At 43.3% G+C, this 14,043-nt stretch overlaps 1 protein-coding gene across 3 annotated transcripts in view; it reads right to left on the reverse strand.

Annotated features, from left to right (window-relative positions):
• MTUS2 (microtubule associated scaffold protein 2) overlaps positions 1–14,043 on the reverse strand; it is a 553,081-nt gene that overhangs the window by 45,030 nt on the left and 494,008 nt on the right. The gene's annotated exons all lie outside the window — the stretch shown is intronic.

Genomic DNA, 14,043 nt, shown 5'->3' on the forward strand with positions numbered 1-14,043 from the left:
ATTAGCACATAAAAAGGGCTCAACATCATTAGTGATCAGGGAAATGCAAATTAAGACCATAATGAGAGAGTCTTCACACCTACTAGAAAGGCTAAAACAGCAACAACAGAATTATTAACAATACCAAATGTTGACAGGACGGGGAGGAACTGGAACTCTCAAACATTGTCAAGTATCATGCAGAATGACACAGACAGTTCAAGAACTGTTTGGCACTTTCTCCTAAAGTGACACGCACATCTATCCTATGACCCAGTAATTCATAATGTAGGAGTTTAGCTGAGAGAACAAAAACACAAGATTGTGCAAGGATATTCCTAACAGCCTTCTTTATAAGAGCCAAAAAGTGACAATCCAGATGTCTATCAGCAGACAAATGGAAAATTAATTTTGGCAGGCTCATGCAAATGGAACATACTAAACAATAAAAAGGAACACACTACCGATTTACTCAGCGACGTGGATAATCTCTCATGTGGAACAAAAGCATCCAGACACAGAAGAGTATAAAATGTCTGCTCCCATTTGTATGAGTTCCCAGAACAGGCAAAACTAATCTATGCTGGCAGAAATGAGAAAGTGTTTGCGTTAGAGGTAGGGAGGGGATGGAACTGACTGGAAAGAGGCCTGAAGAAACCTTCTTGAGGGAGGTAAACGTCATAAATTGTTTCGGGTGGTATTCTTAGCAAGAGATCACCAAACTGAACATTTAAAAGTACACAGTTTACGAACCACAAACTGAACAGTCTTTTCTATTTATCCACGTATTTACCCTTTCGATAATCTAAATTTAGTCCCATATACCCAAATCTCTACCATTTTCAAAGCATATTTTTCTCTTGTTACAGAATTCTGGGTTGATGGGGGTTTTTTGCTCCCCTTTTCCTGGCACTTTAAAAATTCCAGTGCCTTCTGGCCTCTGTTTGTTTCTGATGAGGTTACCTGTCATTCATATCTTCGTTTCCCTGTATATAATGTGTGTCTTTATCTAGTTGCCTTGAACATTTCCTTTTTAACTCTGGTTTTCAGTAGTTGACAAGAATGTGCCTAGGTGTGATTTATATATTTGTATTTATCTTGTTTGAGGCTTATTGAACTTCTTGGGTCTGTGGGTTGCTCTTTTTTTAATTTTTAAAGAACATTTACTTTTCTATTTGAGAGAGAGAGAGAGAAAAAATGGGGGGCAGAGGGAGAGGGAGAGAGAACTCCAAGCAGACTCTGCGCTGAGCACACAGCCTGACATGGGGCTCAGCCTCACGACCCCAAGCTCACAACCCAAGCCAAAACCAAGTGTTGGATGATCAAGGGACTGTCCTACCAAGGAGCCCATGTGGGTTGCTCTTTTAAAACCAAATTTAGGATGTCTATGCCCACCATTTTCTCAAGTATTTTTTCTCTCCAATTTCTCTCTCTCCCTCCCCCTTTTGCTAATCCAGTTACACATCTGCTACACTGCTTGGTGCAGCCCCACAGGTCACTGACACTCTGCTCCTATTTTCAATCTTTCTGTCTGTTCTTCTGACTGGATAATGTCTGCTGATTCTCTTCAACTCACCGACCCTTTTTCCTGTAGTCTCCAATCTGCTCTAAGGCCTATCCCGTAGATTTTTCATTCCAGAGACTCTACTTTGGGGTTCTAATGTTTCCATTTGGTTCTTTTTTACAGCTTTCATTTCTCTCTTGTGCCTCCCTACCAGTTTACTCATTGTGTTCTTACTTTTCTAGAAGTGCTTGAATATGTTCATAATAGCTTTTAAAATTTCTTATCTGCTAGTTCCAACATCTGTGTTATTTCAATAACCAACTCTATTGACTACTTTTTTCCTTGATTATGGGTCCCGCTTCTTTGTATGTCTAATTTAAAAAAATTGTATGTCCAACATTGTGGGTGATAAAGCATAAGGCGTTTCCTTAATGAGTGTTACCTTTTGTTTGCGGGCAGGTAAATTTCTAGACTGCTTTGATTCTACCAGGCTTGGTTTCATTCTTTTTAGAGTGGGTCAATTTCAGGCTGTCTTTAGTCTTAGAGAGACCCTTATTCCAACTAGGTCATGGCCCTTATTCCTAAAGCCTGGCCTTTCTCAGGGCTTGATGGGTTGCTCAAGAGATCTCCCCACCCTGGCTGGGCTGGAATTCTAATGTCTTCCAGCACGACACAGCCTCTGATATCTCCATTCAGCTCCCAGCCCTGCAGTACCCACCCTCTGCCAGGCCTCCCAGTGCACATACAATCTACCCTGCATCTAAGAATGCATGGGAAACCCCTATGCAAATTTCTGGGGCCCTCCTCTACTCAGCTTACTCCTCGCCAGGCTCAGTCCCACAATTTTTAGCCATTTCAATTGGCTCGAACTCTGCTATCTGCTTCCTCAGCTTTGCCAGGTGGTGGTCACTGCCTGGAGTGCCTCTCTGTGCCGGGGTCTGAGAAGTGGCCCCAGGCAGATAGCTGGGGCTAACATGGGACTCACTTCGTGTGTTTCCCTTTTCTCAAGGACCACAGGTCTGTGGTGCACCCAGTGCTTGGAAACAGGTACCTCGTATATTTTGTTTGTTTCATGGCTGTGTACAGTGGGAAGTTAAGTTCAGTACTGTATTGTGGCTAGAAGCAGAAGTCTGGACATGGGTATTTGGTAAAAACACCCAAGTGATGCTAACAGACTTCCATCTCCTCCCATGGGATCCCTGGCTAAGAACTGAGGTCCTAGAAAAGAACCGGTCATGGAGATGACTGCCCAAGGCTCTCTCAGCAAGATGCCATTATTATCTCCAGTATATTTTTGAGTTTGGTCCACTCAGCTGTCTCCTGATTAGAATTTTAGCTTTCTAGAGAGATCTGCCTATGAGGGGATATATTTGCCATTGTAAACTAGTAAACTGGTGTTTTTTGTTTTCACATCAAGCTCTAGTGAACTTAGTTAAAAGATGCTTCCTTGAAAGTCAGAGCCCTTTCTGGTATACTAGCAAAGAAAACAAAAAAGCTGGACTACAGTAGATCCAGCAAGGTAAATGCCCAGACTCAGCTGCCAGCCTGGTCTCTCCGCCTGGAACCATCATTCTGATTAGTTAAACTGTGGCCACATTCTTCATCACGAGCTGTTGGTTTACTTAATTTTAATTTTTTTTTTTTGGTTTTGTTTTTTTGTTTTCTTTTTGTTTTAAAGATTTTATTTATTTATTCGACAGACATAGAGACAGCCAGCGAGAGAGGGAGCACAAGCAGGGGGAGTGGGAGAGGAAGAAGCAGGCTCATAGCAGAGGAGCCTGATGTGGGGCTCGATCCCGTAATGCTGGGATCACGCCCTGAGCCGAAGGCAGACGCTCAACCGCTGTGCCACCCAGGTGCCCCTTTGGTTTTGTTTTTTAAGAAGATAGTTGTGTTAAGGAGCCCTGAGAGCTCATGATCAGACTCGTTATTACTGAAACCCAGTAAGTCCTTACTTGGTTACTTGCAACACAGAAATGGTCTGGCTTTCATCTTCTTCACCAGAATTAACTTCCCCAAAACCTGGCTGACGAACTACAGTTTTGATCAAAAAGAGTGACCTGAATCACAAACATGTAATATACTGTAATTGATGGTATTTTGTTTAAATAAACTGCCAAATTAAGCAAATAGATTGATAGTAGTACTCCTGAATACCTGAATATGGCCCTGGTGATACTTGTGGTTATTTGAATGCATGAGAATAATTCATCATGTCATTAGACAAGAAAAATCAAATGTTAAAAAGTCTGTGAAAAGTGAATCATCGGAGTCTTATATCCCAAATACTGTCCTTGCTTTTTATGCAAAAAATTTAAAGAGTTTCATAAACCCTAACTCATTCCTCTTCTTAGGAATAGCCACATGGAAAATCTATTTTCACTATTTTTCCCATTTCCCATGGAGAGACCAAGTAAATGACGTCATTAATGCTGGCTCTGTAATTGATCTGGTATACGGAATAATCACTTCTTCATTCCTTCATTTCCCTTAAGCTTAGCAGTTTTTACCCCTAAAAGCCTTTCCTGGATCCCTGCCTAGGTTGCAACCCTTGCTCTGAGCTCCCAGAACTCTAGCACCTTACTTAGTACACTGGATTTTAACTATCTGCTTATGCCTGTCTCTCCAGTGCATAAGTGTTCCCCCAAATCAGAGACCACGCCACGTTCCTCTTCGACTCCTGGCACACTAATGGGTAGCTCTCCTGAGTTCAGTCAAGTGTATAGAGTGAAGCAGTGAATGGTCCACAGTCATAAGCATTGAGCCAGAGTACCAGATACAAAGAAAAATAAGAGGGGGTCCACGTATGAGAAATTCACAAGTGGGAAGCAATTACGCTTGCATAATTTGTATGTGACTGTCACTTAAAATACATATTTTGCAAAATGCTCTTCAGCAATTCTCAGGTTAATCGATAGTACGTCATGTCTTTCTCTTGTTTTTTATTATCTTCCCTCGGTATCAGTTGAGATCTTATAACACAGGGGCAGCATGCTATGGTCATGGTGGAATGAGATAAGGACCCGGCTCTGTCATTCCTTACAGTTATGTGACTTGGGGTTCGCTTCTACTTTCTCTAGGCAACATTTCTTCACTGTTAAAACAGTGTGGTATTATCTACCTTACCTATCTCTTAGGGTTACTGTTAGGATCAAATGAAATAATACATGAAAGGGCTTTGCCAACCATACACCACTTTAAATATTAGATTTTTAAAGTCACAACTTTATGGCAGCAGCTGGTTCTGAGTTTCAAGGAGCTGCTTATCCTCGGGGTCGTTCAGGGGCAGCCCTTGGTATCCTGATCTAGTCAGTCAATTCAGGTTAGTTAAGGATTAAACGGACAGACTTAAAAATATTAACACGTATCAGGAGAAAAAATTATCTTTACTCATAGAATAGTATATATTTTAGGGAATCACAAAATGGACATCTCCACATAAAATAACTAGAATGTGCTATGCGTATTGACTTAAAAGTCTTATAAATATCAAAAAATGTGTTGCTGCCAATTGGAATAAATCATTGTCTCAGAGAAAGTAGCAGTTTGGTAAAATTGTAGCTGATAATGTCTTTTCCATGGCAACCCAACCCAGCCTTTGGCATATTTAAGGGAGTCTGCAGTTTTGGTATTCCTGTGCATTGGTAAGCACCGTTTGGGATAGAAACTAAAATGACTTTATAAAATTACATTTACTGGAATACAATCTAATCATGGCAGTTGACATCATTGGTTTGAATTTTTCCCAGCTCAGAACTAATATCATTTCCCTGGAGGAAGGTCATGCAATTCCAGAACCCAGCCATGCTGAGTGGTCCATCTTGCAAAGAAAGCAGTATATTTGAAGTTATACTGTCATGCTCAAGTTTCTGACAGGAGACTAAACCTACCAGACCAAACCTTCTTTCAAATAACACTATTCGCCTCATCGCCAGAGAGCCTAGGACAGTGACAGGACATACTGGGTCTCTCCCATGTTGTCCAGCAAATTTAATAAGAGAGCAACTCGGCGATTCAGAGAGAATTCTGCATCCCAAGGATTTGATATATTGTATTTTATTTTCATTCAGTTCAATATCTTTTCTAATTGACCTTGTGGTTTCCTCTTTGACCTGTGTGTTATTTAGAAGTAGGTTATTTAATTTCTAAATGTTTGGAGTTTTCCCAGATATTTTCATGGTACTGATTTATAGTCGAATTCTATTATAGTCCAAAACATTTAGTATGATTGCAATTCTTTTATGTTTGTTGAGGTTTCTTTTATGGCCTCGAATATGTTCTATGTTGCTCAATGTTCCACGTGTATTTGAAAAGATTGCATGTTCTGCTTGTTGGATAGAACGTTCTGTTAAGGTCAGTGAGGTCAAGTTGGTTGATAGTGTTGTTCAGATCTTCCGTATCCTTACTGATTTTCTGCCTGCTTATGCTCTTGATACTTAGAGATGAGGGAAGTCTCTAAACTTAATTGTGAATTTGTCTATTTCTCCTTTCAGTTCTATCCGTTTTTGTTGCATGTTATTTGAAGCTCTATTGTTAGTTATATAGGTATTAAGTATTGTTATGTCTTCTTGGTGAGCTGACTCCTTCATCACTATCTTTTGGTAATATTACTGGTCTGATGGTTACTTTGCATGATATTAACACAGACACTCCAATTCTTGATTGGTGTTAGCAGAGCGTATCTTTTCCCCATTCTTTTAGTTTTAAGTTATTTATGTCTTTATAGTTGAAGTGGGTTTCTTTTAAGCAAAACATAGCTGTGTCTTATTTTTTTTTTTAAATCCAATCTGACAAAACTGCCTTTTAATTGGTGTGCTTAGAAGAGATATTTTTATAAATCGGAAAATGTGCATTATATTTTTGTGATCCCAACATTATTTTTTCTGAGACATCCTCTTGGTTTTGCATTTTTGACTCAGGTTTTTTTAAAGCTGTGAGAGGAAGGACGACAGAATCCAATCTGACATTTATGGGAATTATAACTCACTGAGCCCCCACTATTCTGCTAAACACTCTGCTAGATCCTTTGCTCTCAATCGTCTAGTGTGACAGAACTATTCCCTCCATCTCACTGATGGAGGCAATTGGGGCCCCACAGCGTAGGCTTCTAACAGCCCTCAATAGACATTTTCCCCTTCTTCCTAGTAATGAAATAATTCACCACGGTCACCAAGAAAAAAAAAAAAAGCACATTTCCCAGTTTCTGTTGTGGCAAGGTTTGCCTTGGAACTTAGTTCTGGCCAATGAGATATAAACTGAAGTATAGATCCTGGAAAATTTCCCCCAAAGACAGCTGACCCACTCTCTCTGTTCTTTGTTTATTCCTTCCTCCATCCTACTACCTGGAATATAAATACGATGGCAGTAGCACCAGCTGCCACATTGGGCCATGAGAAAAATGTTCACAGTCTTGGGGTGGTAGAACCATGAGCTGCTGTAAGAGGCCTGGGTTCCCGGGGACTTTGTAGTGCAAAACCATACCTGTCTGTGGGTGCTTACCTCCTGACTTTTATATGAGAGAAAGAGAAATCTATCTTGATGAAGGTATCATTTTGGGAGGAGTCTGTTATTTGTCCTGAACTCAATTCTAATGGATATAGCCTCGGGCCAAATACCATGACAGTGTTATATAATTACACTGTAATTCATGTTTTAAAGATTCATACTAGGGGCGCCTGGGTAGCGCAGTCGTTAAAGCGTCTGCCTTCGGCTCAGGGCGTGATCCCGGCGTTCCGGGATCGAGTCCCACATCAGGCTCCTCTGCTGGGAGCCTGCTTCTTCCTCTCTCACTCGCCTGCTGTGTTCCCTCTCTCTCTGGCTGTCTCTCTGTCACATAAATAAATAAAATCTTTAAAAAAAAAATAAAATAAAATAAAGATTCATACTAACATCTATTATGATTTTGTGGGAAAGTCATATAGAATTGGGAGAAGCAGCTATTTTATTTTACCTGATTTTTCAATTTGCTAAATTAAAAATTACCAAAAACAAAATGGTGGTGAGGTGGGGAAGCCATGGCAAGCTTACACTCTGTATGTTAGAATTCCAGAACCTGACTCTGACAGAACGTGCTGTATATACTTAAGGAAGTCACTTAATCCTTCTAAACATCTAGTTCCTATAAAATAAAGATACCAACACCTACTTCATTGAGTTGTCTGAAGAAATACATAAAATATATCACATATCAGAGCTTGGTAAGTACAAGCACTATGTAAATACAAGTTCTTGTGATCATAAAACTGGAAGACATTTCATATATAACCTTGAAGGGTAAAATCGTCTCACAAACACACTTCCAGTGGTGTGTATATGTATGTGTGTGTTGCTAATTATAAATGAAAATAAACTGAAAAATTCATTCTAGTTAGTAACCTAAGAGCATAACACTTCAGTGCTTACTGTCACAAACTTAGATGTCTATGTAGCTTTATATTGAAGCTCTCACGATTCTTAAATATCTCCTTTTTTATATTACAGAAAACATTCAGATTTTTTTTGCTTCATTTCAATAAGCTGACTTTAATCAAAATGTGGATTTACTAATTTAGCTTTCTGTATAATACCTTAGAAACTTAGCCGGAATGATTGCTTTGTTAAAACTATATTTCATGTTAAGTGTTAAGTGTTTTTAAAGTGTTCAAGAGAGATAAGAAAGCCAAGTCCATCTTAAGTCTGAAGCTGGCAGAAAGATAAGACCCGTGTGCCTGGCTTGGGATGGGGACAGCTAGAACAGACGCTGTAACAAGGTCAAGAGAGGAGGGTCGAAGAGAAGGTGACGGAAGACACACCGGAAGCAGAAGGCAGCTTTGTCCTCAGCATTAGGGGCTGGGGGCAGTGTCAGGTAAATAAAGCAGAAGGAGGGCAGCCAGGATGATCAAGGGCTTGGAAGAGGAGAGGCAACTTCACATCAAATCAGTCACAGCTTTGAGCAGACCCAGGGCAGGAATCTGGGGGAAGGTGTGCAGTGGTGTTAGTGCTGGTCCACCTTGAACTTGCAGGACTTCCGGACTGGCTGAGAGAGCATCAGTGCACCTGGGAGTGTGAGCCAGAAGGCTCGGTTTAAAGCCAGCTATGCATGGCATATGTTTTTTATATCTGGTGGAGCTCATCTAATTCATACATATGTTTTTAAATAATTCATACTTTTTTGAAGGTTCAGGTTTCCTAATAAGGCAGCTTTGCTGGAAAGAGGACCATAAATATCCACCCGATGGTGGTCAACAACTTGAAGCATAAGATCTCAAAAGAAAATAATCTGTATCTAAGCAGAACAGCTTATAAATCTATTTCAGCATTTACAAATATAAGCATGACCCTTCAATTATTCATTATTTGACTTCCAAATTTGGAGAACACCACTCTATCTAAAAATCGAGGCTTATATTTTAAGAACTACATTTTCTGGGAATTAAAAAAAAAACGTGATTAAAAAATCAAATATTACATCTATTTCTAGCCTCTTTGCTCCTCGTCTCCTGGATGTGGTGCTGGATCCCGGTCCCCTGGAGATCTAAAATGCCCTTCATCCCACAATCACTATAGCTTGGCTCTTCCAAGGACAGACCCAATTAAGGTCAACTCCAAACACAAGGTAAGAGCCATCGTCCCTGAAGGGTGACTTAAGGATGAGAAGCTTTCAAGAGGAGGATGACCTGAAATTCTTGTATCCACACCCACAGGAGATACAAAATAACACAGATAGCAATTTTAGCCACTCCACAGGGACTCGACTCCTAGACCGCAAAATGCTCCATCCCAAACTGCACCCTGGTACATAACTGGGTATTCTGTGTTTCTTCTCAGGGGTGTGTGTGTGTGTGTGTGTGATAGAGAGAGAGAGAAAGTGGGGGGGCGGGCGGAGAGAGGAGGGAAAGGTGGGAGGGAGAGGGGAGAGAGAAATATTGATGGAATGTCCTCTTTATAAGGCAACCCTAGCTACACTGAGGTTAAATCCACCACAATCTTTCATCTTGATTTAGAGAATAAATATCAAGGATCTTTCACATACAGATGAGTTTAGAACAAACGTGAAATTCTATCAAAACAATTCGTCCACACTTTGAGAGTATCTTCCCAAGAAAATGACATGAGGAAAAAAGTAATTTGCATAACACTGCAAATAATAGCAAAAAACCGGGGAAAATCTAAGTGCTCCAAGGGGAGGAATAGCTTATTGTAGTTTATCAGCATGACTAGGTGTTTTATAACTATTAAACGATAACTGTGGAAAGTTTTTTTCCGATACATGGAGAGAGGAAACAAGTAGACTTGTTCTCTCGATAGGTGTGCAGACTGGGCAAGGCCTGGAAATGGTCCTGGCAGCTGGTGGTCCAGAGCACAGTCACTGGGGCAGCAGGCATCAGTAGGTGCTCAATAATTGTGCCCTTTCCCTTCCTATAGGCATCTATCCAAATCTTAGTCATCCTGCAAAGTCCATCTCAGACAGCCCCTCCTCCATGAAGCTGTGACTGTAAGCTCCTTGAGGACATGAGTGAGTCTCAGTCACCATTGACCCGTATACAGCAAGCCCACATGCTGCCTTTGTGCAAATCAGAAAAAAGCGCTCCTTCCTCTGGGTGGCAGCAGCCCCATTCCCCGGGCACAGGGCTTGCTGAGTGGCTGCAATGGGGATGCATGTCATTCTCCACTACGAGGGATGCCCCGTTGCAGGGTACAAATGACCCCCCCATCCATGGTGACCCTGCCTAGCCTGTGCCTCATACATACTAGGTGCTCAATAAATATTTGTTGAATGAATGAATGAATGAATGAATGGACTGAGATTAAGGTGAGCAAAGTTTTTCTTCTGGGTGCTTCTTGCAGATGTTCCAGTTTTAACCAAGATCTTTGACCAAGCCCCAATTTACTGATCTTTCAAATGTGGTGAATGGGCCACAGTCATTAAGGTCTGGACCAGCACCAGCTCTGAAATGCTACGACTCTGCACTGCCCTATACAAAGTGCTCAGGAGCCTGTTAAATGAATGAAGCATTCTCCATAGCTGGCTGGTACCTTGGCTAGGTGCGCTGTAATAATACACTGGCCTCCTCCCCGGTTCCTAGCAGAGCTCCTAAAAGCCTTTGAATTTCTAGAGTGAGAAGAGTATCTTTTGTTATTCATCATGAGTCCTTCTAACCACACCTGAGCTTACGCTAATAAGGTGACTAAGGTTAGGGCCCCGACACATGGGGCTGGTCAGGGAAGACAAGGTGATGTGAGACTTAGAACTTTCCGCCCCACTCCCTGACCACCAGGGAGAGGGGAAGCTGGAGGTTGGGTTATAAACACCCCTGAACAGAGGATCTCGAGAGCTTGCAGGTTGGTGAGCACATCAAAGAGCTGGCAGAGTAACCCATCTGGAAAGGACATGCAAAACTCCTGGACCCCTGGCCCCAAGACCCAAATACTCGTCCTATGCAAGTCTTACATTTGGCTGTTCCTGAGTTGCATCCTTTCTAATATATGTAAGTCAAGTGTTTTTCTGAGTTCTCTAAGTCATTCTGATGAATTACGGGACCTGAGAAGGGGGTTGTGGGAACCCCTGGATTTGAAGCCAGCTGTTTAGAAGTAGAAGTGGCCCCCGGAGCATGTGACTGGCATCTGAAGTGGGGTGAGTCCTTAGCCTGTGGGGCGGCCCTAACTCTGGACAGTTAGTGCTAGAACTGAATTCAGTTGTTGGGCACCTCGCTGGTATCAGAGGCTTGGTTGTTCGTGTAGAAAAATCTCCCACGTACCTGATGTCAGAAAACATCACTCCTTAGATGTTCTCAAAGTTTACTTGTAAATCAACTGCCAGCAAATTCTACTTAAAAACTATTCTAACCAGGATTCTCCTTCAGTGTGGGATAACACACGTCAAAATCTCTGATGGGACACTATTCAAAATATACACCTTCTAGAAGATTCTGTCGTAGCTCCACCAGACATGTCACGATTGGGGATGTACTGTAAATGTGAAGTGTGTCAGCAAACACACGAGGGGATTAATTTCTGTGGTTGGTTCCCGAAAGCCCATCTAACCTAGCCGGGAGGGGACTCAGAGACTGACAACCCTCGCCTGACAGGCCAAGGTGAAAAAAGGGGGAGGATATTCCTTTCCTTTTTCTGGGAGCCAGGCCAACTCAATGTATAATTTCAGAGCCAGTGAAATTTGTTCTCTGCATCTTTCCTTCCTATACCCTTCCCCTCCCACCTGGGCTTCTCTCCTTAGGCTCTCCTGCTGCCCAAAGCCCTCTGCTGGGGGACCCCACCCTCCCAGGACTACCCCAAATTCCCTACTGCCCCCCCTCCCTTGTCCCTGACCCAAATAAAAAACCCCATTCCTTCAATGTAGTTCATTGGTTCTCAAATTTCACTGTACTTCATAAACATCTGGGAATTAAAAAAAAAAAAAAAAAAAAGCCTAGGCCCCAATCTCAAATGTTTTGATTTTGTTGCCCTAGAGGTCTTGGGAACCATTATTTTAAACAGCATTGCAGGTGATTCTAATAAGCACTAGGGCTGAGAAAGCCTCCAGTTAAACTGATTCTGGATACTAAAAGCCTTCGATTGTATTTATACCCAGAAAGGATGTAAACAACTGATGTGTACTTATGAGGAGATACTGGTGGGATTCAGGTTCACATATGACAAGTTTGAGCAGTAATTTTTAGGTTTGGGGCACAGGCCAGCCCTGTTCCGGGATCTGCATAAGTGCTCTTGAACCATTCTGTTTGCAGTGTCTTCCTCTTTCATGTCTGAATTCACAACATGTGGAAATTCCCACTCCCCCCAGCCTCTCCCCGCCACTGCCCCTTATGACCCCTCAGGACCCACTCCAGTGGCCCCCATCTGACTCTGCTGACAGGGGTCTAAATAAGGGTAGGGCTGCTAGGATTGGTAAGGAGCTAGGATTGCCCATCTCTCTCTCTAGATGATCATTCCAAAGTCGGCTTTGTAAGCTTAATGCTCTTTCCCCTTCGGGGGTGTTCCTTGCTGGCCAGGATCTGAGAACTCGCGGACTCTAGCGTTAACAGTAGATCCCCACACCGCACTGTCCATCTTCTCCCACAGTGCAGGCTCTGCAGTGGCTCAGGAAGTTGCTGCTAAGGCATCCGCTGGGCTGAGGGCTGGGTGGAATGGCCCAGGCCCTGTGCTGCCAAGGCCTTCTGCACCCCCACCTCACCCCAGAGTTGATTCATTTGGCAGATGACTTCTGGTTCTATTCTTAGCACTAATGCAGACATCAAATAAGACTTAAATACAAAAACTCAGTGGTTTACAATACAAACCCTTGTGTGGTTCCTGCTGCCTTCAGAAGCTTCGGGAAAGGACAGAGGGAAGCAGCCCTGGATTTGGTACACCTTATCTGGTTGGGTCAGCGTGCACACCCCAGATCCAGAGCTTATCCATGGGGGTGCAGACATCCCTCGGGGGAGGAATTCAGGCAACAATGGAAGATTTTGTCCTCTATTTTCAGATTCAAGGTGCTACACACTTAATAGGAGAATCTCCTTTCCACGCTGCTTTATCAGCATTATCCTCTTTCATCGACTTTCCTTTTTAGGAAGGGGAACCTGAGGGACAGAGGTTAGCCAACTTGCTCTACCTGAACTTGGGTCTTTGGCCTGCAAAGCCCACGCTCAGAACCACTAAGTCTCAGAACAATCTAAAAACTCATCCATTTCGAGAAACATGTCCACTCGTGGCCCTTGGCTTCCCAGGAGTCCCTCTCACAAACTCTGCCATTGCTGCTCATGGCAGGCCTCCCTCAGGAAACCTACATCCGGGCTCAGGCACTGGCGCTCCTGGCCAGGGGATGGCCAGGGGCGGGGGTCCCTGCAGCTGCGCGGTCTCTCGCTGCTCGGGATCACACACAAGCGAGGCTGGGAAGGAGGAACGGTTTTTTACTGCTCTCCCTAGAGGGGAGAAAAGCCCATTGTTGACCTGCCTCAAAGACAAAAGAAGTCACAAAACTCACAGTGAAGAAAAAATGCTCAATTTTAAAAAAGGGAAAAAATAGACCGGGGGTGGGGAAGAGGGGAAACGGTGTTCAGATATCACTATGTGGTCCAGGGCACATCCTCGGGCCCACGTTCCCCAGAGAAGTCTGGTCTTAGATTCAAGGCCTATTTGCATGGCTGGCCTGAAGGAAAAGGTGCGGTGCCACCTGCCGAGGATGGCTGGGACTGTTCAAGTCCCTTCACTCGCAAACGGAGCCACACCTTTGGTTGGCGGGCTGCCTGCACGACCACACAGGATGGAGGTGAAGTGGTCTCTGGAAAGAGAAGAGAGCAGGCCACGGGGAAAAGGCCATGCGAATTTTACCCCTGCTGACCGATTCCTGGGGAACAGAGGAACAGATCCCCAAGAGACAAATGGCATCAAGAAACTGGAACATGGAGGGGCGCCTGGGAGGCTCAGCACGTTAAGCGTCTGCCTTTGGCTCAGGTCATGATCCCAGGGTCCTGGGATGGAGTCCCGCATCGGGCTCCCTGCTCGGCGGGGATCCTGCTTCTCCCTCTCCCTCTGCCTGCCGCCCTGCCTACTTGTGCTCTCTCTCTCTGTCAAATAAATAA

This window comes from Ursus arctos, unplaced genomic scaffold (genome assembly GCF_023065955.2).
Source record: "Ursus arctos isolate Adak ecotype North America unplaced genomic scaffold, UrsArc2.0 scaffold_10, whole genome shotgun sequence".
In the NCBI taxonomy this organism is placed as follows: Eukaryota; Metazoa; Chordata; class Mammalia; order Carnivora; family Ursidae; genus Ursus; species Ursus arctos.